This window comes from Podarcis raffonei, chromosome 2, assembly GCF_027172205.1.
Source record: "Podarcis raffonei isolate rPodRaf1 chromosome 2, rPodRaf1.pri, whole genome shotgun sequence".
NCBI classification, from domain to species: Eukaryota; Metazoa; Chordata; class Lepidosauria; order Squamata; family Lacertidae; genus Podarcis; species Podarcis raffonei.
Window position 1 is genome coordinate 26,065,189 of NC_070603.1, and position 16,472 is coordinate 26,081,660.

Here is a 16,472-nt window from a genome sequence, read left to right on the forward strand (position 1 = left end):
CAGTGCATGGAAACACCGTTTACCTTCCCTCCAGTACCTATTTATCTACTTGCACTTTGACATGCTTTCAAACTGCTAGGTGGGCAGGAGCTGGGACCGAGCAACGGGAGCTCACCCCGTTGCAGGGATCAAACCGCCGACCCTCTGATCGGCAAGTCCTAGACTCTGTGGTTTATCCCACAGCGGACATCCCTATTTTCACTGAAGACATATTGGAGGGTATGAAGTTACGCGACCCCCCAAGCCAAGGAGATAAATAACTGCACAACCTTTAAAAGACAGCTGAAGGCAGCCCTGTATAGGGAAGTTTTTTTAAAAAAATGTTTAATGTTTTATCATGTTTTTATACATATTGGAAGCTGATCAGAGTGGCTGGGGGAACCTGGCCGGCTAATGTGCCCTTGGGAGGCACATCCCCCCAATATTGGGCGGCTATTCAGCAAGATGGCCAGGTTCACAGCAGCAAGGCAACGCCAGACTCCAGGGCCCACAGACCCCCGGCGGCAGGCAGGGCGGGAATTTGGGGGTGGGTGCCACCTCAAAATATCAGGTCATTCAACTCAGGATGTATTCGCACCACATCTTCCCCAGGGGTATTTACATTCCCACTTGGAACACATGCAGCAGGAGCAGTTGTGTTCAAGTACCTCTTAGTTGTTTTAAAAATACAAAAGTTTAAAAGGCAGCTCTTGGAATGCCTCGTATAATTCAGTTTCTGAGGAGGAGCACCTTCTAGTCTGGGAAGAAATGCCTGACTAGGTCTAGAGTTCTCCCATAGAGCATCTCAACAGTTAAGTTTTCCTTCCTTCCTTTCTTCTTTTACATCGCCTGGCTCTTTAAGCAGACCTTGCAGAAGATCCTCCTGGTGTTGAAAACCTTGCTTGACCATTTCAACAAAAATAATCCTTAATTTTAAACATCAGCTTCAGAGGATTAGCTCCTTCTTCACTTTAAAACCTAGGCCTTGCTGCCAACACGACTCAAAGGTCGTACCCGTGTTGACGACTCAAACCAGCTGCCAAACAGACTCACACAGAGAGAGACAGAAGCAGGAGGGCTCTCCCGTTTGTAGAAGAACGTTGCGGGATTGCTTCCAGCTTTCTGGTTTGCTATTTATGTTAAATTATGAGCTACTGTTGCTGCTGCTTCTACTATTTAGCATTACAGTGGTACCTCGGGTTAAGAACTTAATTCGTTCCGGAGGTCCATTCTTAACCTGAAACTGTTCTTAACCGGAGGTACCACTTTAGCTAATGGGGCCTCTCGCTGCCGCCACGCCGCCACCGCACAATTTCTGTTCTCATCCTGAAGCAAAGTTCTTAACCCAAGGTACTATTTCTGGGTTAGCGGAATCTGTAACCTGCGTATGTAACCCGAAGCGTATGTAACCCGAGGTACCACTGTATTTCCATGTCAAAAATAGGTTTGGTTCTGTATAGAACAAAAAGCTGATGAGATGACAGCCCTTGAGGGTAGTTTCGGGGGTTTGCTTGGTTTTGTTTAAGATGCAGCCAGGATTTACTGCAGGTAATAAAGCAAACAGGTGATGTTACTCCCCCCATCCCCCTGCCGCCATATGCAATGATCCAGGAGGATCCAGAACAGTGGGGTAGTGAAAAGGAGCTGTGCAATGGTATAGTCCAGGGTTTCCCAACCTTGGGTCTCCAGCTGTTGTTGGACTACAACTCCCATCATCCCTAGCTAGCTGGACCAGTGGTCAGAGATGATGGGAACTGTAGTGTGGTGTAGTGGTTAAGAGTGGTGGACTCGTAATCTGGTGAACCGGGTTTGATTCATCGCTCCTTCATATGCAGCTGCTGGGTGACCTTAAGCTAGTCACACATCTCTGAAGTCTCTCAGCCTCACTCACCTCAATGAGTGTTTGTTGTGGGGGAGGAAGGGAAAGGAGAATGTTAGCCACTTTGAGACTCCTTAGGGTAGTGATAAAGTGGTATATCAAATCCAAATTCTTCTTCTTCTTCTAGTTCAAAAACAGCTGGAGATCTAAGGTTGGGAAACCCTGCTATAGTCAATCCAGTGTTCTCTTGCTGATGTTCTTGCACAGGCTCAGTCCTGCTATCTCCCTGCTCTGCCCCTGCACCATCCTAGTGACACCAGCATCAGGAAGGAGGCTCTACAGCACCAACCCACCGACAAATATCCCAATTTATAAAGCTGCCAGGTTCCTTTACCTTTAAAAGGTAAAATTCCACCATATATATGTACACTCATGAAAATAGCATTGTAGGATAGGGACATTCCATGGTTAAATTCTCGTTTATATTCAATTCTTAAAAGAACCTTCTGGAGTTTGGACCTAGAAAGCCTGCTGCTTCCCTCCAAAACGAAAAACGTCTTTCAGAAGTGTCTGCGATATGGATGCATAAAGACTATAAGGAGAGAATTTGGTCTGTTTTCCTGGCTCAGGTTGAGGGATTTCCATGGAAAATCTGTTTTTCTCTCAGACTCTGGCTTCTCTCATTAGTTACCTAGCTTACTTCTATTCTAGGCCCTGGGTATCATTACAGGTTTGGGATATTTTCAGGCACGAATTCTGCTTACTTTATAGTCGAAATGTATCATGAGCTCTTAGTCTTAAAGAGCTCTACTATGGCATACGCAATTGTGCTTAACATCACAGCACATCATAGGTTTTGTAGTCTTAAGACTGCATTAGAAATAGATCCTGCGTGAATCTGCCCCCATCTCAGAAAACTCCATTTCTGAAGAAGTGTAGTGGCAACCTAAGCACTTTTCATATATTACTTGCATGAATGTGTGACCCAAATGGTGGAATGGTACTTGGGGTCCACCCTCTACAGCTCCTTCAAGCCCCATCCCATATCCTCACACCCCTTTCAATTCTTTCTTCTTTCCAAAGCACCAAGCATAAAGTTTGCAATGCCCTTTGCACTGCAGTTCCCAAGCACCCAACAACCAGCTTGGGAACCTGGCCCAATGGTTTTTGACAGGTGGATGCCAAACCCACTTGCCAATCACTTGTTGCCATAATTACACCATGTGGGTGGCAGGTCAGTTGTCCCATCCAGTGGCATAGCATAAGTTACCAGTGCCCGGGGCCACGTAGAGGGGGGTGGGTACAAGGGAGGGAAACAGCTAGAGTACGCGTGCACATTCAACTGCATAATGGTGTCTGCGTCACCCAGGAGATTGCAGCCACAGAGATAAGAAAAGAAGAGCCGTTCCGTTGTCTGAAGAGGTCACTTCCTGGTTTGCATGGAGAAGCTGTTTTCAATGGAGCCCAGCAAAGGAAGCACACGGCTGTATTGAGGCTGAAATTTTGTGCCCCTAATAATTTTACACCCGGGGCAACTGCCCCTGTGGCCCCCCCACGCTACGCCACTGGCCCCACCCACCTGTCAAAGTTGGCTTGTGGGGTGGAGCCAGATAAAGAGTTCTCCCCACTTCTGCACCAAAAAGTTGAGTTTATAAATACATCAACACTCTGTGACCTAAATTGCCGAGTGATTTAGAATGAAACCTTGAACAAATAAGAAACTGCTATGCTCAGTTTTCTATACTGAGCGCTTCAGACTGAAACCAACGTAGGACTGCTTGTTGCAGGATGAATGAATACAGTGTACAGCAGGTGGTGAAGAGTTTTCTTCTGCAATGTGGAACAGTACATGAGGGGGTGTACTTAGGCGGTGAGTCTTGGTGTAAGAAGTGGGAGCATGCACTTTCTGTAGGAGTGTCCCTCATTTATTTTTTTCATCTGTCAAATGTTGGTGCCCACCCTGTTCTCCTGCATTGCTTAAGAGTATTGACTTCGTTTTATTTATATCTTTTGTCATCTGGCTCTTGCTGACCCACCATTTATTAATTAATACCCCCCAGAAAAAGTCAAAATGTTGTGGTACAAGTGACGTTTGGGTTCCAACGCCTGGACAACACATGGATCAATGATGATATGGGAAATCATCCTAAATGTATTGCCTGTGTTCAGATTTACTTTAATTTTAAATCTTGGATGCCGTCCCTGTTTAAATAGCCAACTGCTCTGCTCTGCCATGACCTTCAGTCTCAATACTGATGGAAGGAAGGCAGACAGGAAGGAAGGAACAACGAGGCTCAGCTGCATAAAACAGTCTACAATAACACTTTTACCTAAAAATCCCATGAACAAACTGCCATGCTTTTTGTTGTGTTCACACAATAGTTTTCATAAACAATAAGCATTCTTTAGATTTCCTACTTTCTTTCTTAAAAAACAACACCTTAATGTGATCAAAGTCACCAGGATACCATAATTCTCCCCTTTTGCTTTGTCTGCTTATTTTCCCCTTAAATATCACATCTGATAGAGCACCAATGAGCACTATTCGAAGAGGATTCTGAATCTGTGCTAACGTGCAACAAAAAATAACTGAGCACTTAAGTCTTATTTCTATTACAGCTGTACCTTGGAAGTCAAACAGAATCCGTTCTGGAAGTCTGTTTGACTTTCAAAAAGTTCAGAAACCAAGGTGTGGCTTCCGATTGGCTGCAGGAAGCTCCTGCAGCCAATCGGAAGTCACAGAACCTGCGTCAGATATCCGGGTTCCAAAGAACGTTTGCAAACCAGAACACTCACCTCCGCGATGTTCGGGAGCCAAAACGTTCGAGTCGCAAGGCATTCGACTTTTAAGCTACGACTGTATACACTGTTACCGAATTATGTCTGCTGGGTGAATTCCAAACGCTAATGTGATGAATCAACAAGGCTGAGCCTCAATATTCCTCAAGTTCACTTTTCAGTTTGAAAGTAATGTTTTCATCGTGAGAACTAACCTCCCCAACCACTAATCCTGCCTTTTTGTGGCTGTTCACTGCTGTTCTCAACTGTTCTCTCTTAATGTGTGTGTGTGTGTGTGTGTGTGTGTGTGTGTGAGAGAGAGAGAGAGAGAGAGAGAGAGAGATATTAGTGGTGGTTTACCGCCTTCCCTTTTCTTGGGCTCAGCTTTATTAGCCATCAGGATTCCACAGCATCCGTTGGATTCAGCATTGCACCATATATTTCCTGTTGGATGGATGTCGTCTCTCATACAGTGGTACCTCGGGTTACATACGCTTCAGGTTACAGACGCTGCTAATCCAGAAATAGGAAATAGTACCTTGGGTTAAGAACTTTGCTTCAGGATGAGAACAGAAATCGCACAGTGGCGGCGGCGGCATCGGGAGGCCCCATTAGCTAAAGTGGTACTTTAGGTTAAGAACATTTTCAGGTTAAGAATGGACCTCCAGAACGAATTAAGTACTTAACCTGAGGTACCACTGTACACATGTTCTCCCCCCCCCCATTTTATTTCAGATTAACAAATTTGGAAGATGGGGCTCTCAATGGTCGCCAACTACCACGACTCTCCTCTTCCTCCATGGTCAGAGGCAGTAAAGCTTCTGAATGTCAGTTGTAGGAAACAGCAGGAGGGGAGAGCGCTTTTAGAATAATAGAAACATAGAGTTGAAAGGGACCGTGAAGAGCCAGTGTGGTGTAGTGGTTAAGAGCGGTAGTCACGTAATCTGGGGAACCGGGTTCGCGTCCCCGCTCCTCCACATGCAGCTGCTGGGTGACCTTGGGCCAGTCACACTTCTTTGAAGTCTCTCAGCCCCACTCACCTCACAGAGTGTTTGTTGTGGGGGAGGAAGGGAAAGAAGATTGTTAGCCGCTTTGAGACTCCTGAAAGGGAGTGAAAGGCGGGATATCAAATCCAAACTCTTCTTCTTCTTCTTTGTCCAAGCCCCTGCAATCTTTTGCCCAATGTGGGGCTGGAACCCACTACCCTAAGATTAAGAGCCTCGTGCTCTACTAACTGAGCTATCCCTCAGGGCAATGAGATTGTCACACAAAAATCCTTAATAATAAAAATAAAAAAGACAGCAAAATGCAGACTGCCAAAGAGGTGATTTGCTGAATGAAAGACAGAAGACTCACATCCAACACTGGATGTCTCACAAGAGTTGCCTGTCTATCACTGACATGGTATCTGAAGTATGCATGCACACGAAAGCTCATACCAATAACAAACTTAGTTGGTCTCTAAGGCGCTACCGGAAGGATTTTTAAAAATTTTGTTTCTGTCTATCACTATCCTTGATGAATTTTAGATACCAAAATAAGATCTCTTTATTTGCCTAGCCTTTTAAAAGGTAAGGGGACCCCTTGACCGTTATTAAGGAGCAGTAATTATGTGTTATGAGGTTAGATGACACTTTGCTGTTGTGATTGCTGTTTCATGTACATTTTATCGTGTGTTTTTGTTCTGGCTTGTCACAATTTGTTGTTATTATTTATAATTATTAATTGATTTACTGTGTTTTATTGTTAACGACTTTGAATATATATATAAATTCCGCATTACGTTTGCCTTAATTTCTGTGCATCACAAAAATTAGAACTAGAAGGTTGTCCATCCTTTAGACCGAGGGTATCTCTGGGAATTAGCAATTGTATTGTCTGCCTTTCCTGGCTATACAAAGAGGAGATGTACAAATATGATGGCCAATTTCATAACTGTACATGTTAACCATCCAGGTTTTACTGGCGCTGGCAATATGTCCACTCCCCAGTTTATATTTTTCTCTGCACGTCTTAAGCATCGGCTTCTGTATGTGGCTGTTACTTTATGCCAATCCTGCACTCTGCTGCAAACAGAGAAGATTTTTAACCCAGAACTCCATCCAAATCTTTATTCCCTCATATACTTTTTTTTTTTTTTAGGAGAAAAGGTCAGCGTATTCCAGTGAACTGACGTACTCTGTCTAATTTATGCACCAAGAAGCTTAAAAATGTGCGTCATTTGACCATTTTCCATTTGTTCATGCTGAGATTAAGAGATGGGGCTTATTGTTGAGCTTATAGTCAAAATTACAACTAAGAGAAAAAAAGGGTTAGAGGGGATCAGTAGCTGCAGCTGGCCTTTGATTTATTTAGTGCTGCCCAGTGTTGGGTGCACCGAATGGGGAAGCTTGAAGACAGCAACTTCGCAGAGCCCTGTAATTGTTAACCATTCCAAAAGAAGATGATTCTGATCTAAGTGAACAGCAGAAATCTGAATGTTAAAACTGGCCAACCCACAGCCAAGAAATCTACGTAGCAATGGCTGTGAACATTCGTGTTTGTTTAAGAGATATTTTCTGCTTTCTGTAAACCTCAGCATATTTTCCTTGGCTAAATCACAGTGCTGACTTCCTACAATGTGAGTGATAGCTGGGTGAGGGAAAGGTGATGAGAATTCTCTACTCCACTCAAAAGGAAGACTGTTTCACTAGATAACTTTCTTGGACTCTGGTTTATTTGGAGGGCAATTCACCTGTGCTAATACTAAACCCCCATCACAGCCCTGCACAGCCCTGGCTATGCAGAAAGCTAACCAAAGTAAAATGTACCAAAATATTTACAGGTCTGGGATTTGCTGAGGCATTAGGGGAATGAAGTTTCCCATTTACAGCCATCAATAATGCCTCCCTATTTGATTTTGTTGTTTAGATGTGTCACATACCCTCCAAAATTCTCTGATTAAAATAGGGATATCCTATTCCATACCTTCCAAAATACCTTTCGTGCATAAGTGAAAATCACGTAAGTGGGGAGCACTCTCCAAACCCTTTAAATGACTCACTGTCTCTCCAATCCAGACCAAAAGTGCTGTATCCCAAAATATCCACAACTAGAATTGAAGTTCTGGGGCCAGCTGAAGGCTGGAGGATGTGCAGAAAAGCGACTCTTGCCTGCTGCGCTATCACACGCATCAGCTGCTAGGCGGGGAGGCTGAGCAGCGTAAATAAAGCCCTACTGTGCCTCCGGTCTCTTCAGGGCTTACTCCACCCTCATTGACGTCCTCTTTGGGCTCTGGGGTGGGTCTTCTCACGAGCCACAAGGACTCACTAGCTCTCTCCCACCATTTCCAGTTTTGAATTTAATTTGTTTTTTATTTCCTGGCACCGCTTGTATAAGCGGTTATGCGCAAGTTGACTGTATGTGGGTGGATGTCTGTACAGTGGTACCTCGGGTTACAGACGCTTCAGGTTATATACGCTTCAGGTTACAGACTCCGCTAACTCAGAAATAGTACCTCGGGTTAAGAACTTTGCTTCAGGATGAGAACAGAAATCGTGTGGTGGCAGCAGCGGGAGGCTCCATTAGCTAAAGTGGTGCTTCAGGTTAAGAACAGTTTCAGGTTAAGAACGGGCCTCCAGAACGAATTAAGTAGGTAACCAGAGGTACCACTGTATTGTAAGTAGTATAAAAACTTTGGATCCATTTTTGGGAGGTTGGGGTCTATGTGTTGAAGGACTCTGCTCTTATTCCCCAGCGTATTTTCCTTGTTTGAACCCCCCCAAACATCCCTTTCTTTTCCATTTGTGGCTGCAGACCAAAGCGAGCCACCTTTGCTTTGTGCACCAGAGATTTCACCCGCAAACATGCACATGGCTTTCCAAACCACCAGTGTTCTTGCAGTTATGTCATCGCCACCCCCCCACCCCACCCCTCCGTCACAGAGTGTGTCCTATCCTGAAATGAAGAGAACAAAACTGTGTCAGCAGCATACAGAGCTGTAATCTGACAGAACTGCCTTTGTCTGGCTCCAAATCCTCGTGCCAGATGAAAAGCACGCAGCTGCCTTGATGGATGGTTGCTAGTGGAGGAAAAACGCATTTTACCAGCTCTGTGCAATCACGGAACAGACAGAGTACAGTATCTCAACGTATCAGGATGAAAATGCTATTAAGGCATCGATCACATATTGTGCCAATTTCCCAGCATTAGGGACTACTACGCTAAATGTTATCTTTTTCTAAGAAGAAAGGATTTAATCATTTTATATTGACTGAGGGAGATTACAGGTAATCCTGTAAATCCTTAACAACCACACATGATCTACTAGGCTGTTTTGCCTACTCTTTCTCTTTTTGCTGCATCATTCCTGAAAGATTTCAGTCATATCATACAGATTCCCACCTACTACCCAGCCCACACTGCTTCCAGTTAATAAAGACCATTTCTGGTGTTGCTCTTAAATAGTCAATAACTCAACACAATCAAAACATCAAAAGTAGTCAACAGTTTAAGATTTCCCAGCCCCGCTGCTTTTGCCGTGGGATATTAATTTCTGTTTTGTTTACGTTTCTCATGCTTCCATAAAGGACCAGGTCACACAAGGCCTTACCATACATATTAAATATCCGGGGTGAGGAACCTTTTCTGCTCTGAGCTCCAAAAACACTTATTTGAGTTCAGCCCTACAATCTGACCACGGCAGATGGGAGTTGGAGTCCAGCAACCTCTGTGGAGCCACAGCTTCCTCATCCCTGTTTAAGAAATCACTGAGCTGATTTATTTGAATCGTAGAATTGGAAGGGACCCAGGGGTCATCTGGTCCAACCCCCTGCAATGTAGAAATCCCAACTAGATCATACATGACAGATGGCCATCCAACCTCTGCAGTGTCAAGGACCGGGCAGAGGAGGAATGGTGGAGACCGCTTCCCCATCCTGACCCTTGCAGGGAGGAGGAAGAGGAAGGCAGTATAGATTTACAACAGGCTGTTGAGGGAGGTAGAAGCTCAGAGGCAGATGAGGGGGAAAGCCAGGGAATCATGGGAGAACCAGAACAACACCCGGCTGACACGTTGTCATTAGAGAGCATTCCAGACCCACCATCTCCCAGAACCTGGCGAGCCTTAAAAGTAGGAGAGCAAAGAGCTCAAAGACAGAGGGCATGTCACAGCACCCGGAGAGGAGACGATGAGGAGAAGGAAGTGGGATAAATGGGGGGTGGAGATTCACTCGGGACAACGCCATTATCCAAGAGTCTGGGTCCTATAGCCTTTCTCTGTAAAGACTGAAATAAAAAAGGACGGTGAGTAACTTTTCCTTGTCTATTTCCTTGTCTATTTGCTTTCCTGGGCAACCACCTGGGAGCCGCTGACAGCATCCTGACACCAGGGAAGGAGAGTCCACCACTCACACATGGAGATGCAGTTTCAGGGGAAATTAGGTGGTGGCTTGGACAGCTGGATGGTCCACACTGAAGGCTGTATGCAATGCCAAGTTGGAGTTTGCCAGTTTCTGCAGCTCTTGTTATGTGAAAGTGGTGTCATCAACAGAATGAAGGGAGATAAAGCGTTGCATTGGGCCCAATAATGCTGTTACCTGCAGGTGCACCATTGTTTTGAATAATTTCCCAGACATTACTTTGGCTCCTGCTCCTATTGTATTGGCACATGAAAGGCTTTGTCCTTCATATATCACACTAATATTTGCTTTCATACTAGCTCAAATAAAAGGACTGGGAGCCTGTTTACCTCAGATTGTGCTCATATCGCAATTAAGGGTATTTGCTTTTGATTGATGTCCAATGTTAAAGTCAGCGTAGGAAGGACAAAAGTGTTATCATAATAGCTCCATTAAAATTCGTGAAAGATACAGGCCGTGTGTTTCTATTTACAAAAGCTCTATATTTTGACGTGGAAGGGGGAAACTGCTACTAGGGGCAATGCTAATCACGAAAATGTATTTGGACTAGCTTGAGAAAAGGAACTCGAACGCTCGGAGATTAGGACCTGGGAAGCTAAGGTCATATATCAGCCATGAGTAAGCTTTGGGCAAGCTTCTATCTACTCGCATCAGCTCTCCATACATGACATGAATAATGATGGCCGGCTTCATCTGTGAGATGAACGAAAGCAAAGAAACGCTTTGCCATGTTGAATCGTCAACACTGAATGCTAAGTCCAGAAAACAGCCAGGAGTGCAATTCCCTAACTTCCTGCTTCTCCACTTGTTCTGACAGTGATCACATGGGATCCTGTTGCTCACAGACAAACGCTCTGAAGTGAGCACAGCTTCTGCAGCAGCCCTCCCACTTCCGATAGATTGCAATTTAATGAATGAACAAAACCAGAGGCCTTTTCCAATACAGTGGTACCTTGGTTCTCAAACTTAATCCTTTCCGGAAGTTTGTTCCAAAACCAAAGCGTTCCAAAACCAAGGTGTGCTTTCCCATAGAAAGTAATGCAAAACGGATTAATGCATTCCAATAAATAAATAAATCAATTTTTTTAAAAAAACCCTAAAACAGCAATTTAGCATAAATTTTACTTTCTATCGAGACCATTGATTCATAAAATGAAAGCAATAATCAATGTACTGTACTATAAAATAAATAAGACAGTATTGTGGATGATGAAAATTAAAATTATTTCTTTTTCTTACTTGCTCTGATGATAGTCATTGTCAAAGCTGCCAAGAAAAGAAAAAATGAAGCATTTAAAATTTTCAATAATAATAATAATAATTTATTTGTACACCACCCATCTGACAGGGTTGTAAAGACAGTTAAAGACAGGATTTTTTTATCAATGCAAATATAATTAAAATCAACAAAATGTTTATTTAAATATATTTTTGACATTTATTGTCATGTTATAACTTTTCCTAGCAAGTAATATCTCTTGAGCCTTCAATGAATAATGTCAAGCATCGTGAAGCAAAGCAGCTAACGGATACAGAATTAAAACTTCAACACTGCAGAACTTCAGAGAGGGCTGCTCAAGTAATAAATACTTGAACAATCTTCAAACAGCTGGGCAAACGAACTTGCTGCCAAAATTATAAAAATTGTGCATGCCAAGTGTGCTTCCAGACAGAAGTCCTTTAATATATATAGGCATAGCTGTCAACTTACAGATTTGAAAATAAGGGACCAGCAGCCTTGAAAATAAGGGACCTGCAGCCTCACCTGTTCCAGGCACTCCAGTCTTCCTGTCCTCCTGCAGTCTGGTCAAACGCATGCCGGTAGCTTCGAGAACGCTGCCCAACCAACTTTGTAACCAGAGGTTCAACTGAATAGAATCTGAATCACATGCACCACAAGGCCTATGCAGCCTCAACCCCGGCCTGGCTCTGCGCTGCAAAGTTTGCAGCAGCACGTGCAACAAAATGGCGTCCAGCATTCAAAAACCCCCTCAGCTTGCATTAACTAGCCACACACAAGGCATGCAAGCTCCACCACCCAGTCGTTCTTAGACTTCTTATTGGGTGAGCAACACAGCCAAGCAACACAGTTGGAGTCTCCCTCCTCCCTGGCCGGCAGGGAGGGAGGGAGAGGAGCTGCTTCCTTTGAAATTTAAGGGACATCATTTAAGTGACATTTAAGGGACATCCATCAATAAGGGACAGCAGCGGGACATGGCGCTGGAATAAGGGACTGTCCCTTCAAATAAGGGACACTTGACAGCTATGTATATAGGACACCATCACTGAGAAGACCCCTTTGTGCTTTGTTGCACTGCGTACATCTCCTGCAACTAAAAGGCATGTAAATGAAAATTAATGAAAAACACTCAGCATTAGATCAATCTAAATAATGTTGCCTAAGCTGTGCAGCTGTACTGCTATTACTGTGGAGATTTGAGCGAACTCTGAGAACAAAGATGTTTCTACTTCATTATGGCAGCTATTTGTAGCCATGTCTATGGAAATGCTTTTAAGTCAGTTCTGAGCCATTCAAAATCAGATGTATACCACCGGGCGGAACTAATGCCACCTGTACTATTTCAGTATGTCCCAAGCATTTCATTTAATCTATCATTAGCAAAATTGGGATAATTGGAACAACTTCAGAAAACATGGGGTCTGTTTGTCTTGAACAGTGGCGTAGCGTGGGGGGTGCCAGGGGTGCCGGCCGCACCGGGCGCAACATCTGGGGGGGGGGCGCGAGTCCAGAGGGCCCAGCCGCGTCGTGCCCTCGGCCCGCCCCTATTGTCAGAGCGGCCGGCCAGCCTCCGCCTGCTCCTACCTTGCCCACCCGAGGACTGCGGCAGCGCCCGCCCCCGTGGCCACCTACCCCCGCCTCGCCCATTGGCTCGCCTCCCTCGGCCCCGCCTCTCTCCGATGGCCGCGGGGGTGTCCTGCTCGGCGCCGGCGCCTTTTTTCAGGAGGTAGGGAGGCTGGACGGGGAGGTGGGGTCGGAAGCGGGCAGAGAAGGAGGGGAGCTCGTAGCCAAAAGGGCTGCACCGGCCGGCAAAGGGCCAGGGAAAGTTTGGAGAGGAGAAACGCACCGTCATGATTTCCCGGTGGAAGCGACAGGATTAGGGATGGCGAAGCGTAATTACGCACGAATTTCGCTGGGTGAGAGCTTCGGGGATTGATCGGCGGAAATGGGAATCAATTGGAATATGAGAAAGAGAGAGAGAGAGAGAGGGACCATCATTCATAGGCATAGATTTGTAGGGTTAGGGGGCGCAAATCCACGGGTTAGGGGGCGCAAATTACTTGCCTTGCCCCGGGTTAGGGGGCGCAAATTACTTGCCTTGCCCCGGGTGCTGACAACCCACGCTACGCCGCTGGTCTTGAAAGACGTAATAGCAAAATTGGAAAATATCACCCAGCTAGTGTATGAGCATCAGTCTGTATACTGAATAAACAAGTTAATTATAACTACAGAAAACAGCAAAGTAGGTCAGCCCACAAGCTGTGGTTTGCTATCACTTAAAGTGAAAAAGAAATTGGTGGTTTTCCCTACAGACACAACCCCAAAGACATCTGGCTGACATCTGTTAAACAGTGGCGTCTGTTTTACCATGCTCAAACAATAAAGGGGAAATGCCAGGCAAATATTTTGCAGATTAGTGCACAGATACTTGTTGATTGGCTCAAAACACCCATTATCTAAACAATATAAGAAACTCTGTCTGGATCTACACCCAGGGGAACCCCCCCTACAAATAAGTAATTAAATCAATATAACAAAATAAATAAAAACACTATGGGAAATCACAAAAAAAAATTTTTTGTTCTCCAGTGCCATCTGGTGTTGCATTTTTATAACACATTCAAAGCACTGTTTTTTGACTAGTGTAGTTGACTCCACTGCCTCTATAATGAATGTGCATGAGAGATGTTTCTTGAGCGATTGCAGTTGTTGTTTTTTAGTTGTTTAGTCGTGTCCGACTCTTCGAGACCCCATGGACCAGAGCATGCCAGGCACTCCTGTCTTCCACTGCCTCCCCCAGTTTGGTCAAACTTATGCTGGTAGCTTTGAGAACACTGTCCAACCATCTCGTCCTCTGTCATCCCCTTCTCCTTGCGCCCTTTCGGTGGGAAGGTAAATGGCGCTCATCTTGCCTTATTGGCTGAGGGAGCCAGCATACAGCTTCCGGGTCATGTGGCCAGCCGCATCTGGCGAACCAGAGCAGCGCACAGAAATGCTGTTTACCTTCCCGCCGGAGCAGTACCTATTTATCTACTTGCACTTTGACATACTTTTGAACTGCTAGGTTGGCAGGAGCAGGGACTGAGCAACAGGAGCTCACCACGTCGCGGGGATTCAAACCGCCAACCATCTGATCGACAAGTCCTAGGCTCTGTGGTTTAGACCACAGTGCTACCCGCATCCCGTATGACGTATAAACAGGCCCTAAACTTAGATCCAATTTTTTTGAAGTTTCTTCCTCCAGATGCTAGTGACCAATGATAACTGAGGAAGTATGAGCTGCTGAGGCAACAAGATAATAGGCTCAACTTTTTCTTTTTCTTTTTCTTTTTTTTAAAAAAATCCTCTTTGCATCATTTGTTGGGTTGCAAGCTGGGGAATAGTGTTGTTTGCATTGCATTTATAGGCTTGTTCAGCCGAATAGAAACAGAATGGAAATAAGAGCATCACCTCCTACGTTTAAGCCACAATTTTCATCCCACAGGCTTCTATTCTTCTAACAATAGAAGACATGGCAACAATGGGAGTTTAAATAAAGTAAATCACTTGCTAAACGCTCTTCTCCTCTGTATGGGCAGAGAATTGTCATAAGAGTCTGATCGCCTTATACAGTAAATTCTAGAAGAAAGGGGGGTTTGGCAAGAAAGATTGCCTAGAAGTAAAAAATATGTGATTCAATGTTTTGCCCCTTGTTATGAAGGGAAGGATGGGCCAGCTAAGATTTTGCTATTGCCCATTCATTCCATTCTGACTGTTGCAGACTTTCTGAATGACAGGAAAAATCTGAATGCAAATTGTACAAATTTTGTACGCACGCTTCCTTTCAGTTTTAAGGAATTAAAGCACAACAAATACTAAAAGTTAAGCGTGTCACAGAGTAAGTGCAGAACTTCAGGTTTATCACAAGCTTTGAAAAGGCAAACTGTATTCTCAAATCTCTTTGTTCCATTTTGGCCTCTCACCTTCTGATGTAGCTGAGCTCGGTCATTACCTAAGCAGGACACTGTAATGAGTATGACATTAGGTAGACAAGACTGTAGATCATGTGGTCATGATTTAAAGGAACCTTTATAATGTACGTCTGGTGCGCTGCATTTTACTAGGCAGCAAGGCTGTAGACGGCATAGTGACTGCCTTGTTCATAGTAACAGTAACGTGCGAATGGTTGCGAATGAGCATCGACATCTGTTTCCATAGGAATTTGGTGAGCAGTGAGTGTTGTAAGAGCCGTGTTGCTAAACAAAAGAGCTATTCAGCCCTTTGATGATCATAATTATATATAAGCCAACTGGGATTTGTGATCGCGCACATACTCGTCTTGATCTTGATACTGAAAATGTTAGGTGTAAGGGAAGCTGTATTTTAACTCTAGTGCCACCTCTGCAAATACAAATGGCAAAACCCACAGAGATGTACTCTGTAGAGATATTATTGGGTCAGTAGGCTGCAGGGGGGAAAATGATGTCATGCTTCATAATTTGAAAAAGAGAGAGAGACTGCAAGCAAGTGGAAAGGAGGCTTGTTTCATTGGATTGCACTTTTCAGAAAGCTGTTCCACGCACAGGAAGGAAGGAAGAGCAAGGGTCACAAGTGTGTGCATTGTCTTTTCAAGAGGCAGGTGAAATAACTAAGGCCCTGTCAGATTTAGGATGGATTTAGGGCAGCACGACTGGTTCTGCCACACAGGGCGCTGAAGCTAGGGGGCGCCGTAGGGCATCACAACTACTGTATTCTTCCGTGTATAACACGCCCCTGTGTATAAGACGCCCCCTATTTTTGGGGACTCCGAGTTAAGAAAATGGGGGGAAATTGCCCAGAGTTCTTGAGCTTTTTTGGGGGGGGTGTGGCCCAGAGTTGGAGGGATATTTTTAAGGGGGGGGGGGTTGCCGAAAACCACTCACCCGCCTGAGCTACAATGCCACTTGTGTGCATCAAACAAGACACCAATTGTCCGTCCCCTAGCCGGCAGAGGCCGCCAATCACCCACCCAATTGCTGCAGCAACAGCCAATCAAGACCAGCCCTTGCCGCAGACACCAATAACACACCACTGAGATAAAAAGTATTTTAATAATAATAATAATAATAATAATAATAATAATAATAATAATAATGCTATTTAAACCAGAAATCCATTTCAGAGTCTTCAAAAGCACCAGGAGCATAATATTTGGGGCCATTTCCCATCCTGTTTTCATTCCTACAAACAACTTGGACCTTACTGTTTATGATGATGCTTGCACTCATTTTTACTGGTG